Genomic DNA, 12,003 nt, shown 5'->3' with positions numbered 1-12,003 from the left:
AAAAGCTACAGAAATGCCTTAGTTTAGCTGTTGCTGAGAAGTTACCAAATAGTTCATTCCGGTATTCCACAAGTAGTAAATTGTTGTATTTGTCCTAATTCTTTCAGTGGTGTCAATCATATTTGCATTGTTATTGCACCATGGGCATTTGTACTACATTACTGTGGCTAGAAACACAGTGGCTGGGTTCAAACCATGATGCTGCTAGAGAGAAAACTATGAATTTCAGCACAGAAAGGCATTCTACTTCCTCAGAAAGGAGGGTGTGATTTTTGAAAACTAGTCTTTCCCCATCAGCTGCCACACAGAGGTGTGTGGGAGGCCTCACACTGGAAAAAGTAGAAGGGTGTAAGAAACTGGAAAATACAGCTTGAAGTGAGGCACTATTCAGAGAAAGGCAATAGGAGGCCTGCTAATTCAGGTTGTTAACCATGCATAAAATGCCAGCATTTTTAAAATAACACAATCAAACTTTTTTTTTCTAATCCCCTTTTAAAGAAAATTAGAAACCAACTCAGTGCTGACAAGCACAAGCAGCTGCCTGAAGTTACTCAATTGCCTCCACTTTCAGTACTTGACTAACAGCTCTTGACAGCTTCCTATTCACACTTTCAGAAACTTTCACTTCTGATCTAAGTGAGACTTGCAAAAACAGTCCTTCATGATATTGCACTACTTCTACTTTGTTCAGCACTGATAGCAGACTTGTAGGCAGGGTTGGTAATTTTTGGTGCATTTTAGAACCTCAGAAGTTGTTTCAGGTAGATTCGATACTAAAAATGAGTCAAAATTGAAATTGTGGCTGCAGTGAGAGTCTCATGTTGAAAGTCAGCTTTTCAAAGGAGTCTGAAACCATTTCCTTTGTGAAAGCATCACCTATTATAAAGAAACAGCATTTAATGAGATTCTATGGGTATAAAAAAGGGAAGGCTAGCTATTATCTGTCATGAAATTATGAAAAGAACTTGCAGGCATCTCGCTGAGCACCAGAGGAGAAAAATGTTCAAGCCTTCTGAAGTCCTGTGTACTGCTTAGAGAATGGCAGTGCTCCAATAAAGTGTATGTGAACTTTATGCAAGCGTCATGGAACAAGACTATGTCTTGGAACAAGACAAGGTAACTCAGAAGCAGGCTGACAGAGGAAAGAAGTGTTCTTGTGTGTCAAGATTCAGCTCACCTTCTAACATGTGATTTCATCAGGTGTTCAAAGATGAAGATTTAACTTCGGGGTGGATGAACTGGTTTTGACAAGTCAAAAGCCCATAGCAATTTTACCACTGACTTAAGAAAGACAAATTAACTCCTTTCAATTTTAGCTTATTCTTCCCCCTGGGTAGGCAACCTCCTACACTACAAGCCACTGAACTTAGCAGTCTTTTCAAGCCCCAAAACAACAAAATGGAAGGCTTTGCAAGTGACTGCACTGCTTTCCTTGCTCTGTTTAGAGAATTCCTGGTCTGAACAAATTTAGAATCAAGAAACAAATTAATTTGATACATAGCCTACTTCACAGTAGTAATTACAGAGCTACTCCCTACCTGATTTCATTATCCTTTTCTCCAGCTATTTCTCTGCAGGATGTGATGGCTGAGTGAACAGATGCTTGTCAGAAATGTTTATTTGCAAAGGAGATATTTTCATACAAGAGGCAAAATTCTGAGATGCAACATGCTTTGAGATGACCAATTGTGTCTCCTTCCAAGTTGGGGCTTTGTTTATCTCAGGCCCATATTTTTGCAGCAATTAGAATGGATACTTTTCAGTTCAATCCTCGATTCCTTCAACCTGATGGAATCCGAATAGGTGACAAACTTCCACACACAACCTTGAATCATCTGGGACACAATTTGAATGGTTTTGGCTGACTCCAGAATGAAAAGACAGCCTGAATTTCAGATATCCTTTCTGGTGAGCCCTGAAGCCCACACTGTTACAGTTCTGTTTTAAAAATCCTGAGTCTCTGTACTTTTACAATGCAGGTAACTAGGAAAATATGGAAGATACTGTGTGTTTTTCATCACATAACAAAATACATCCAAAGAGTAAAACATTAACAATTCAGTACTAATTTTTTGCATTTTAAGGCCATGCACCTATTTTATAATAAATTCTAAATATAGAAACTGATTGACAGTTCTTGCACAGTGCTTGAAGCTAAGAAGCTTGAAGTACTGTAAAGCTTGTATAAACAGACAACAAAGGGCAATTTCTAATACCAAATGCCTGAAGAAAGACACTTTATCAAATGGAAAGCGCAGCCCAACAGATTTGTTTATTCCAGCAAACATTCATGTTGAATTCACTGTACCACTAGAAAGTAACTTTCAAAAGGTTCTCAGCTAATGAAATAGTAAATACAACACCTAGTAGGTAGGTAGACATAGAGGAAGTAATCGGCATTTTTGCAAGGAATAAAAATACAAGAACAACAGAAACCATTTTACTTGATTCAAAGAAACTGCACATCTTTATAGTGCTTTTGTTCTTTCAGCTAACTGGCGAGCAGCTGCCAGCAGCGAGCAGGCAGCATGCAAAGTCCACTGGAGTCTGCTTATTAGTTCCAATCTTTACACTTCTCATGTAAGCAGCTTGGGAACATTATGTACCTTTAAAATTTTCAATTCAAATGCAAGATTCAACTTCTTTCAAGAGGAAAGGTGGCAAGAGCCATTATGTTTGCCCCGTTGCAAACTGATTTTTTAACCCTTTCTCAGCTTTCCCATTCACATGCTGCTTTTCAATCTTTGTTTTTAATGAGTCACCACCACCATGTTACTTGGTTTTATGAGACAAATTAGAAAATTCATTTGGGATGTATGGTTGCTGACAAGGCAAGCAATTTGAGTTTCCTCATGTGAAAGTAGATATAATTGCAAAAAGCCAGTAAGTATGGAAAAGAGCAGGTTTTGAGGAGGGGACCAAAGATGTGTTTATGCAGTGCTAGAAAGATTATTCTGTGGCAGGAGACTATAAATTCTGCCACTTACACACGGTGATGCTCAGCCTCCTTGTTCCTCTCTTCACCACTCTGGCTGATTAACAACTTCATGGGAAAGACTGCTGATCAAAACTAATCACCAAGCACCTACAGAGGGAACAAAGCTTCTGTTCAACCTCTACTTGGCTTGCCCTGCCTTTTCTATAAGCTTCTCAAACATCACTGATTTTATTCACTCTTGTACTGTAATTTGGGATGGAAAGGTATCATTATCAGATACACTATTGCTTAATATACATGAAAGCTGCTCAGACAGAAAAGTCACCACACTGCAGGGCCAAAGGTAGAGTTGTATACTTCAGCAAGACCAGCCATATGTATGCTATTCCTGATGTGTTTCTCCAGGCTAGTCTTGAAGACTTAAAGTGACAGAGATTAGTCTTCCTAATGTAGACTAGCACTTCAGTATCTTTGTTGAAAAGACCTAGTATGCATCTCTGAACTTTTTTCAGTTCAATTTAAGCCTGTTCATTCTCAGTTTACCAACTGCAGTCAGACAGAACAGGCTGTTTCCTCCCACCCTACAACAGATGCTAAATATGTGCAAAAGACAGATCCTCTTAATCCTCTCTTCTTCAGGCTAAAGAAAATCCTTTGCTTCATCTTCCTCACATGTTGTGTTTCCATGCTTCCAATAGCTCTCTTTTCCTCTCTCTATACTGATTTCTTGGATTTGGTATCGTGCTCAAGGAGAAGCCGGAATAAGACATAGAATCATAGAACTGTTTGAGTTGGAAGGGACCCTTAAAGGCCATCTAGTCCAACTCCCCTGCAATGAACAGGGACGCCTACAGCTCCATCAGGTGCTGAGAGCTCCAGCCTGACCTTGAGTGTCTCCAAGGATAGGGCATCCACCACATATCTAGGAACATGTTCCAGTACCTCACCACACTTTAAAAAAACTTCTTTATATTCATTCCCAATCTCCCCTCTTTTAGTTTGAAACCATTTCCCCTTGTCCTGTCACAGCAGACCCTGCGAAAGAATCTGTCTTCTACTTTCTTATAGCCCCCCTTAATGCGGAAGAATTCATTCCTCTTCCTCACAAAATATACATCTCATTTATATTTCATTTTTATAGTGGGATGTCACTTTTTACAGTCTTCCACCTGAAACTGTCATGCCCCATATGTCACCCAGCCAGCTCTCCCCATGCCATTGTTATTCCTAAGTACCAGTCTTCATATTTCTACCTGCTGATGAAATCTAATTCATTCCAGACTAAACCTCTAATTTGTCAAGACCATTCCAAATCCTAAGCTTGTCCTCCAGTATATTCCTGGCTCCCTCTCTGCTTGATCTGCTCTGAGGATTTAAAAAGGCCGTTATCCTGCCTCTTGTCCAAGTAATTAACAAAAGCACTGACCAGTTCTCATCCTTTTATCCTCCCATCTATGCTATGTGCTTTTAGATTGAGGCTGGATCGATGAACATGAATTCAGATCCTCTTTCCTATGGGTAATTGTATTGAGAATTCTAAATTAAAATTTGTAAGGCTTTTGTTTAGATATTCCCAGCAGCAGTGAAATTATAGCTCCTTCAAAACTAAACAAATATTGCGTTATAAAAATTTCTCTCTTTAATGCTTTATCATCTCCACTTTTATGTTTATTCTTTCTCATTCCACTTACTGAACTGCTGCCTTATTATATAACCCCCTATCTGGAAAAATAACTCACTGGTACACTGCAGTTATAACAGCTATTAATAAACAAACATGCATTTGTTTGGAGAAGCTAGCTTCTCAGTGACAATGGCACCAATTGTTTAAGAGTAAGAAAAGCATCTCCTGAAGATTCTTCTCATCTCAGAGAAACTTTACTTTATTTCACCTTAGAGCACTTTGTCAAGAATCCTTCTATTTATCCAAATCTCTTTCAAGGCTGTCTTACAGATGCTTAGAAATTACTGCAAGACGGCCATGATGAAAAGAGAAAGCTTTGACTCTCAAGGTGGTTTATAAACTGCAGCTAACTCATAATCTCTTTTGTGAACAGACAGAAACAGATATAGAAGCTTCCCAGTAGAAGAATGCATTACCAGGACACTTCACAGCTTGTTTACTCCTCAGGCAGCAGCTACATACAGGGAGGAGAGCTAACAAGACTGCTTAACAGTCCTTCAGCACCTAGGTGAAGACTATTTTAGAGCATTTATGACACCAAGACAACATTGAAGGACCTTCACAATGTGTAAAGTCAGGCCAAATACATCCACAACTTTATCTATCTACCACTTGCTTCTGATGTGAGGGGTAGCAGATGTCTAACACCGCTATTTGGCAACACCAGCCCAAAGTGGCCAGGCAATACCAATATCCCATCTGATCAGGAGCAAGTCTGTAATAAACAGATTAATCAACATCACAGGAACTTGTTGCTAGCACTTTATGGCCAAACAGTAAAACATAAATCAGGTCTATGAGCTGCTTCTGGAGACACATCCCAGGCAGTCCTACAACTGAGTAAATATAAGTCCATCTCCACGAGCTTCTCTGGAGGAAAACCAAAGCAAAACTGTATGGTACTGCTGTTTTATTGGGGAAGAAAAGGAGGGAATTGAGAACAGGGAAAAACTACAGTTGAGAAAATAAGCATGGAGGTTTCTTCTACAGATAACAAACATGTACCATTGTGACTTGTAAGGTTAAAGAGACAAAACATGTGAAAGTTTAGTGACAAAGCTTCAGGCTCTTTAAAATATGCCTGAGGAACTATGAGGGCCAAATAAAAATTATCCGGATTTAGAGCTTTTAGTCCATTGGATGTTCTGAGAATTGTAGCTTAATGCAGGCTATATACTAAAAAGTTCTCACCACAATCCATCACAGTGATCCTTTACCTACTCCTTCTTACCCACATTTCGAGACCTCAGTGGTGAAGAAAAATACCTAAGTTTGTAAATACCCAGTTTGCCTTGAATAACTTTCCCTCTAATTATGTTTTGGCTGCCAGCCTGAACAATTTACTCAGTGTCAGTTTAGGTCAATCTTGGCAAGGCTTAATCACAGAGATCAGTCAGCCCCAGGCAGTTTGTGCTTGGAAGGAATGTTTGCTAAGACCTCACCTTGCATCAGTCATCTTTTTCCAAGCTAAATATCTTGCTTTTATATTAAAACAACAATCTCTAATCATCTAGAAACAGTTTTACATGGACATTCTCTAATCATTAAAACACTGAAATTGTTTCTGAACCACTGTTTTTTTTGCTATATATAGCATGTATAATGACATGCTACCAAATGCATGTCATTCATTTAACAAGGTGACACCTCAAAGTACATTTATTTCCCTGAATTCCCCAGATGAGCTTTCACAGCACTGCAACAGTAAAACTTCCCTGAGATATTTCCAAGCCAATGAAATAACCAAAGCAAGTTATTTGTAAAACTAGTCCCGTAATCCCTCCTTACTGAGCACCAGTACTGGGAAGCATTGAACCTCAGCTGTTTCATCTGATCTGTCTACAGTGCTAAGAGTAACTAAAAATTGCTCAAAAGGACTCAATGTACATGTATTTCTTTAACTGTTAGCACATCTGCCTTAGAGTTCTCTGTCACCAAATGGTCCTATCACACATTTATTCCTCCTAAAGCACTGGTCATAAAAAACAGAACTGTAAAACACCAAGATAAGTAAATGTAAAAAATATTTAAGTCAATATGAAAGCTAAAGTTTGTGATGGCTGACAAGTCAGGAAAATCCCAAAAGCCTAAACATCTTAGAAACCATTTTTTTACTTTCCAAATTGTACTGTACATGGGTTTCTCCTGCTCCTTTGGGCACACAGAGCACAGACAGCTGATCACTTATAGTTTAATTCAGCTGGCTCTTATTTGCATAGCCTGCAATTATTAATAAAATATAGGCCTCTGTTTTCTTCCATCTGGAGGCACAGCAGGTTGGCAAGTCACCAGCAAATTTTATACTGCTTTCCAAAGGCTGTGCCAATTAACTAATGGTGATGGTACTCAAAGGTGCGCTGGCCAGTTGGAATTAAGTTGGAACTAATAGCCAGACCCATCCCATTCCCAGCCATGCGCCATCATTAAATTAAATACATCCCTCCTGTTGTCTCATCAGCTTCCCCACATCCAGGATTCCTTTGTATTGTTCTAAGTCTCCAACATTTAAAAAAAAAAAACTGAAGCAAAACTCAGACAGTGCAAATCTTTGTTCCTCACAGCTGGGCTCCCCACATCCCCTTATTTTGGATCAGGCCGCACACTTATCTTTGGAATCAATTTTTGAAGTGGTATGCTTCATCTTAAATTTAAAAACTTGCTTGATTCCCAAGCAGCATAATCCAGGAACCTGAACTTCATTTTAACTGCCCTGTGTTAAGGAGGGAAGAAATTTTTTTCCACCTGGAGACAGCACAAGTATAGCTGAAGAACAATTCCATACTGCTTTCCATCCTTCTGAGCTTTTACGTAGACTTACAGAACAACAAAGTCTGTAATTTGGTTGATGTTGTACAAGAGGAAATAGTCCCCAGGCCACTGTCATGGCTCTATTGGCTGTAAGATAAATAAACAGGCCTTGGAAACCAGCAGCTACAATGCAGTCTGGGCCAGGGTACGAAGATTTCCACACTGACTTTAGTCTTTAAACCAAATGTAGATTGATTGCAGCAGTGACAAGGCCAAACAGATTAACCTGCGTGAATCTCCATGCCAGCAAAGCCACTCTGGATGCTCATTTTGAGTGTGTTGCCTCTAATCTGCTACAGTATCTACCCATGTTTTTGTCTCTGTACCTGGGTCACCAACAAAAGGCATCCAACTATTTTAACTCACATGTTAAAACATGCAATTTTTCAGAGCTGCGCTCTGAATGTTCTACAGACAGATCCTGATAGCTTTTTGGCTGTTCTGAGTTGGGTCATCCAACACTAATAAACAAGAACTGAAAAATGAACCTAGAGCTAAACTTTGAAAGGAATTCACAGTCCATCATTTTATAAGAAAGAAATCATTAGCACCTGACACATCTGAAACCACCATCAGTTTGGTTCCCATTTAGAACACATCTATTCTCCTTTTCTCAAGGGAGGGTCTTTATGTTGTATCAAGGTCTAGCTTTAGCACGGCTCATCACACTTGTTTGTTATTTGGCAGAAACAGCTGATGCTTTCAAAAGAATACCCTGAGTATCAACTAGAGGAAGTGTTTCTTGTGAAGCATCATATTCTGTGATATTTTTCTGATTTTTCTTTTTTTCTACTCAAGATAATCATGTTCTCCAGTGTAATAATGAAGTTTTGCTATCATCCGATTGACATGCAGTACTTTTAAGTGGTAAAGAAAATCATCACTCCTTTTCCACTCAGTAAGTTACTTTTCTGCAGTTCCTTTTCCTTCATGGGCAGAAAACTGTTTTGAAGGAGATTACTACATTATCCCCAACAGAAAAAAAATGTTTCTCTGAAACCCTTTTTCTGAGTGTTCTACTATGACTTTGCAGACAACGTATGTTTGAAACCCTTAAAAACCCTTATCATTTTGCTCAATGCTAGTTGAATTTCAATATTTCTGAGGTGTGTTGTTGTTATTTTCCCCCCAGCAGTACAACGTGTTCAGCTTTTCAACCTTTTGTTCTGCCAGCCTAGATTTCATATTGGTTGATAAATCCAAACCACAAAAGTCTTCTCTGATTTCCACTTGGAAAGTCTTTCATCGTTCATAATGCTGTTTCCCACTTGATTCTGCTTCTCCAGTCACCTTGTCTACCCACAGTCCTGTTTGATGTCCAATTTATCTATGAAAAACTTACCAATTTACTTTGTAAACTAAGCCAGGAGTATATAGTTGCCTTGCAGATTCCCCTGCTGCTCACACCATTTGACCCCATCTCACACATTTACCAAAGCTGCTATGGCTGCCAGTAGCCATGGTAAATATATAAGTGTATTTTACCTTAGCTAAAGTCAAAAAGGAGGAAATCTATTAGGACCCAATTTGTCTCTTGATGATGCAGAATGTGGACTCCGATGGCAGATTGCACCATATCAAATATTTAGTATCTCAGCACCCTCTGCATAACACTTAGCTGCACATCCCTTCACAAGGGTTGTAAAGCTTATTATCTTTAGCTTTAAGATACAGCGTTGCCCTAAGTCATATCAGCTCCAGCAAGTAAAGTAAAGCATTTAACATCCAACAGTGCCCTGAATTTCAGCACATTAAGTTGTTAAGGTAATTAAAGGTAAACATTTCAGTGGGTGGTTAGTGCCAGCACTGAGATATTGTGCATGCAATGTGACATACAAGTAAAGTTTTTGACTGCTGGCTGATGTTTTGCAGTATAATCTCAAGATAGAAATAAAGGAATCAGAAATAGATGTATTCAGTAGTGTATAATAGGTACGCCCACACGGCACTATAGGAAACATGAAGACTGTACCAACTCAAGGAAAGGCAGATGCATGTATCTCTACTGTGGTAGGCATTTTCTTGCCCTTTGGCTACTGCTTCAGACATCACTGATTTATCTTTTTCTAACCATGGCAAACTAAGATCTAATTTGTTATCAAATAAATCTGATAAAATGTCAAGGTTTTTTTTCATGGTATTTGGTACTTTCTGGTAACTGAAAGAATTAATATCAACTTTCAATCACTGATTCTCCTATGACATTTTTCCTGTTGGAGACGTACAGTTCATTGCACACTCTCCTAAATGCCAGAAATGGAATTCTCAGTCTAAGTAAAATTTTCCCTTCGTGGGATCACAAGCATTTTTCCCAGGGTAATTGATACCCCTTTAAAACATTTCAAGCAAACACCTTCTCTATAGTCTCACATCTCTTATCAGAAATCTAGTCTAGCATTAGGTGCCCTACCCCTAGCACATCTCAAACAGAGGTTTTAAATCACTTGTGCTATGCTTGTGCCAGATATTTTTCCTTCTCCTGGTCTGAGGTTCAACCTGCAAGTAACTGACTCCATCAAATATACATTTCAAACACAAAGACCACAGGATTATTAATAGTATTTTTGTGCTATAAAAATAGGCTCCAAAAACATTCTCTTCACTTAGCAGTATGTTACTCTCCAAAACACTGTGTTGTGAGGGGTAGTATGCATGCAAACTTGTAAGGGGTTTTGTATCAACCTCATTAAAACAAGTTTTAGGCAATATTTTTTTCCGTAGGTCAAGCAATAAGCAAGCAATCCCAAAGTTATTTTATGATATTACAAAAGTTTAACTGAAAAGAAGTTAAAACACATTTTGCATGAAATTTTAACATGGTGAGAATGACAAGTTCTTGTAATCAAAAACACTACAGCAGAACAGAATGGCTACATTCTAAATCTAAAATTTATTTCCATGGATTTATGAACTAATGAAATGAAAAATTATATCTTGGTATTATTTTTTCAAGTATTTATATAAGCCTGTTCGTACATTCCTCTCGGCAGAATTTCATTTGGCCTCGTTCTGCCACATGGGTTGAAATTTTATGGATATAATGAATTGTTCCATCCATCCAATAACTGAACAAAGCTAATCAAGAAGAAAGTGTAAAAAAACAAAGAACTAAAAGGCAGAGAATATTTTTAAATCTTACCTGTATTTCACAGATTAGAAGTCAAGATAATTCAGATTCATGGTGCAGTGACAGTGAAGCAGGTAGGTAGGATTTTATCTCTGTGGAAGGCATTTGGAAGCCTTTGCACCTGAAAGCAATTCTTATTACATATTCCAGTACAAAGGAAAGCAACTAAGGCTTTAGAGGAGCAACTAAGGGGCTTAGCAGCCTAAAGGATTTTCCCCCAATATTTTTAATGTTACTGTTACATTACCTCTTATCCACAAGTACTTGGCAAGTCTTCCTTTTGAAGTTATTTATTTCAGGTTACAGACGCTGGTTTTTAGAGCACTTCTGGACATCTGACTGACAGAGAGCAAGTACTTATTAATCTCTCTGACTTGCTTTAGCATTACTATCAACAGATTGAAAAATTAGGATCAAATGTGTCTTCTGGTTACAAGCTCAAGTGTGTGTGCATGTGTGCCTGCATTTGCAGAATCAAATGTATTTTAACCCTCAAAATCAGGATGGATGCAGGATTTTAAACATAAGTCAGTCAGAAAGTCAACATCTGTCTCAGTAAAATACTTGCTTAAAAGCTGACAGGCTTTCTCTTTTGTGGCACAGAACTTCATCTTGCTGTCCAGTCATTTCTTCTGCAGTCTCACTGCTTTATCTTCCCACTCCATTGAGTAACTACTGAGTGCCCCAGCACAGCTGACACTTGAGCCTCCATTTACAGAGAGTGAAGATGCCTATTTCTTATATCAAATATTAATCATGAAGAACAATGCCAAATTTAACACCGCAAAGCCTGAAGACTCCCCAAGAATAGAAAGCTCCTGAGCTCTATTTTGCATGAAAACCTCAATTTTGGCTTTTCTTGTTTTCCTATTTTATCCCTTGTATGGGGCAGCAACTAATACATCCTTTGATGCTTTGGTGTCATCAGTCAATGTTTTACATCTGCTGTTACAAACTCCTCATTAATGTATGCAAAAGAACCTACTCATACCACTGCAGTTGCAGGTAGTTTTATATTAATTCCTACTATAGCAAGATAGTGTTTTTTATAACCCACTGATGCCCATGTCTCACTGCTTACCAGCAGTGCATACCTCAACTGGATTGTCTCAAATGATTCAAGAGATGAGAAGCACAACTTGCAGGCAGTGAAAAACAGTAGCCAGTAAGAGATTTGATTACATACTTTTGCTGCTGCCATCCATTAAAATCCAAAGCCAGTAGAAATACAAGGAGGCCAAGGTTCCATGTGAAACGTCCACATTGGAATCTATCAAGATCTTCTTGTAAGTCTACAACCATCTGTTGAATTATTTTCTCAAAAAGGTATTCTAATGAAAACATCTTTCATTAAATGCAGAAACTCTGTGGCAGATTGATTTGACTTAACAAAAGTAATCCACTCGAACTATTGAAATCACCCAGAGGATCACCCAAGCTACCGAA

The 12,003-nt window shown here is 38.5% G+C and overlaps 1 long non-coding RNA gene across 1 annotated transcript in view; it reads right to left on the bottom strand.

Annotated features, from left to right (window-relative positions):
- Window positions 1-10,678, bottom strand: part of LOC124417902 — a 29,443-nt gene extending 18,765 nt beyond the window's left edge. The window contains exon 1 of the long non-coding RNA XR_006939200.1: window positions 10,570-10,678. This is a non-coding gene — a long non-coding RNA (uncharacterized LOC124417902). The remainder of the gene's footprint in view (window positions 1-10,569) is intronic.
- Between the last annotated feature and the right edge of the window lie 1,325 nt (window positions 10,679-12,003).

This window comes from Gallus gallus, chromosome 4, assembly GCF_016699485.2.
Source record: "Gallus gallus isolate bGalGal1 chromosome 4, bGalGal1.mat.broiler.GRCg7b, whole genome shotgun sequence".
Classification (NCBI taxonomy): Eukaryota; Metazoa; Chordata; class Aves; order Galliformes; family Phasianidae; genus Gallus; species Gallus gallus.
Note: the sequence above shows the minus strand (reverse complement) of the source record. Positions and strands in the feature narration are given on the sequence as shown.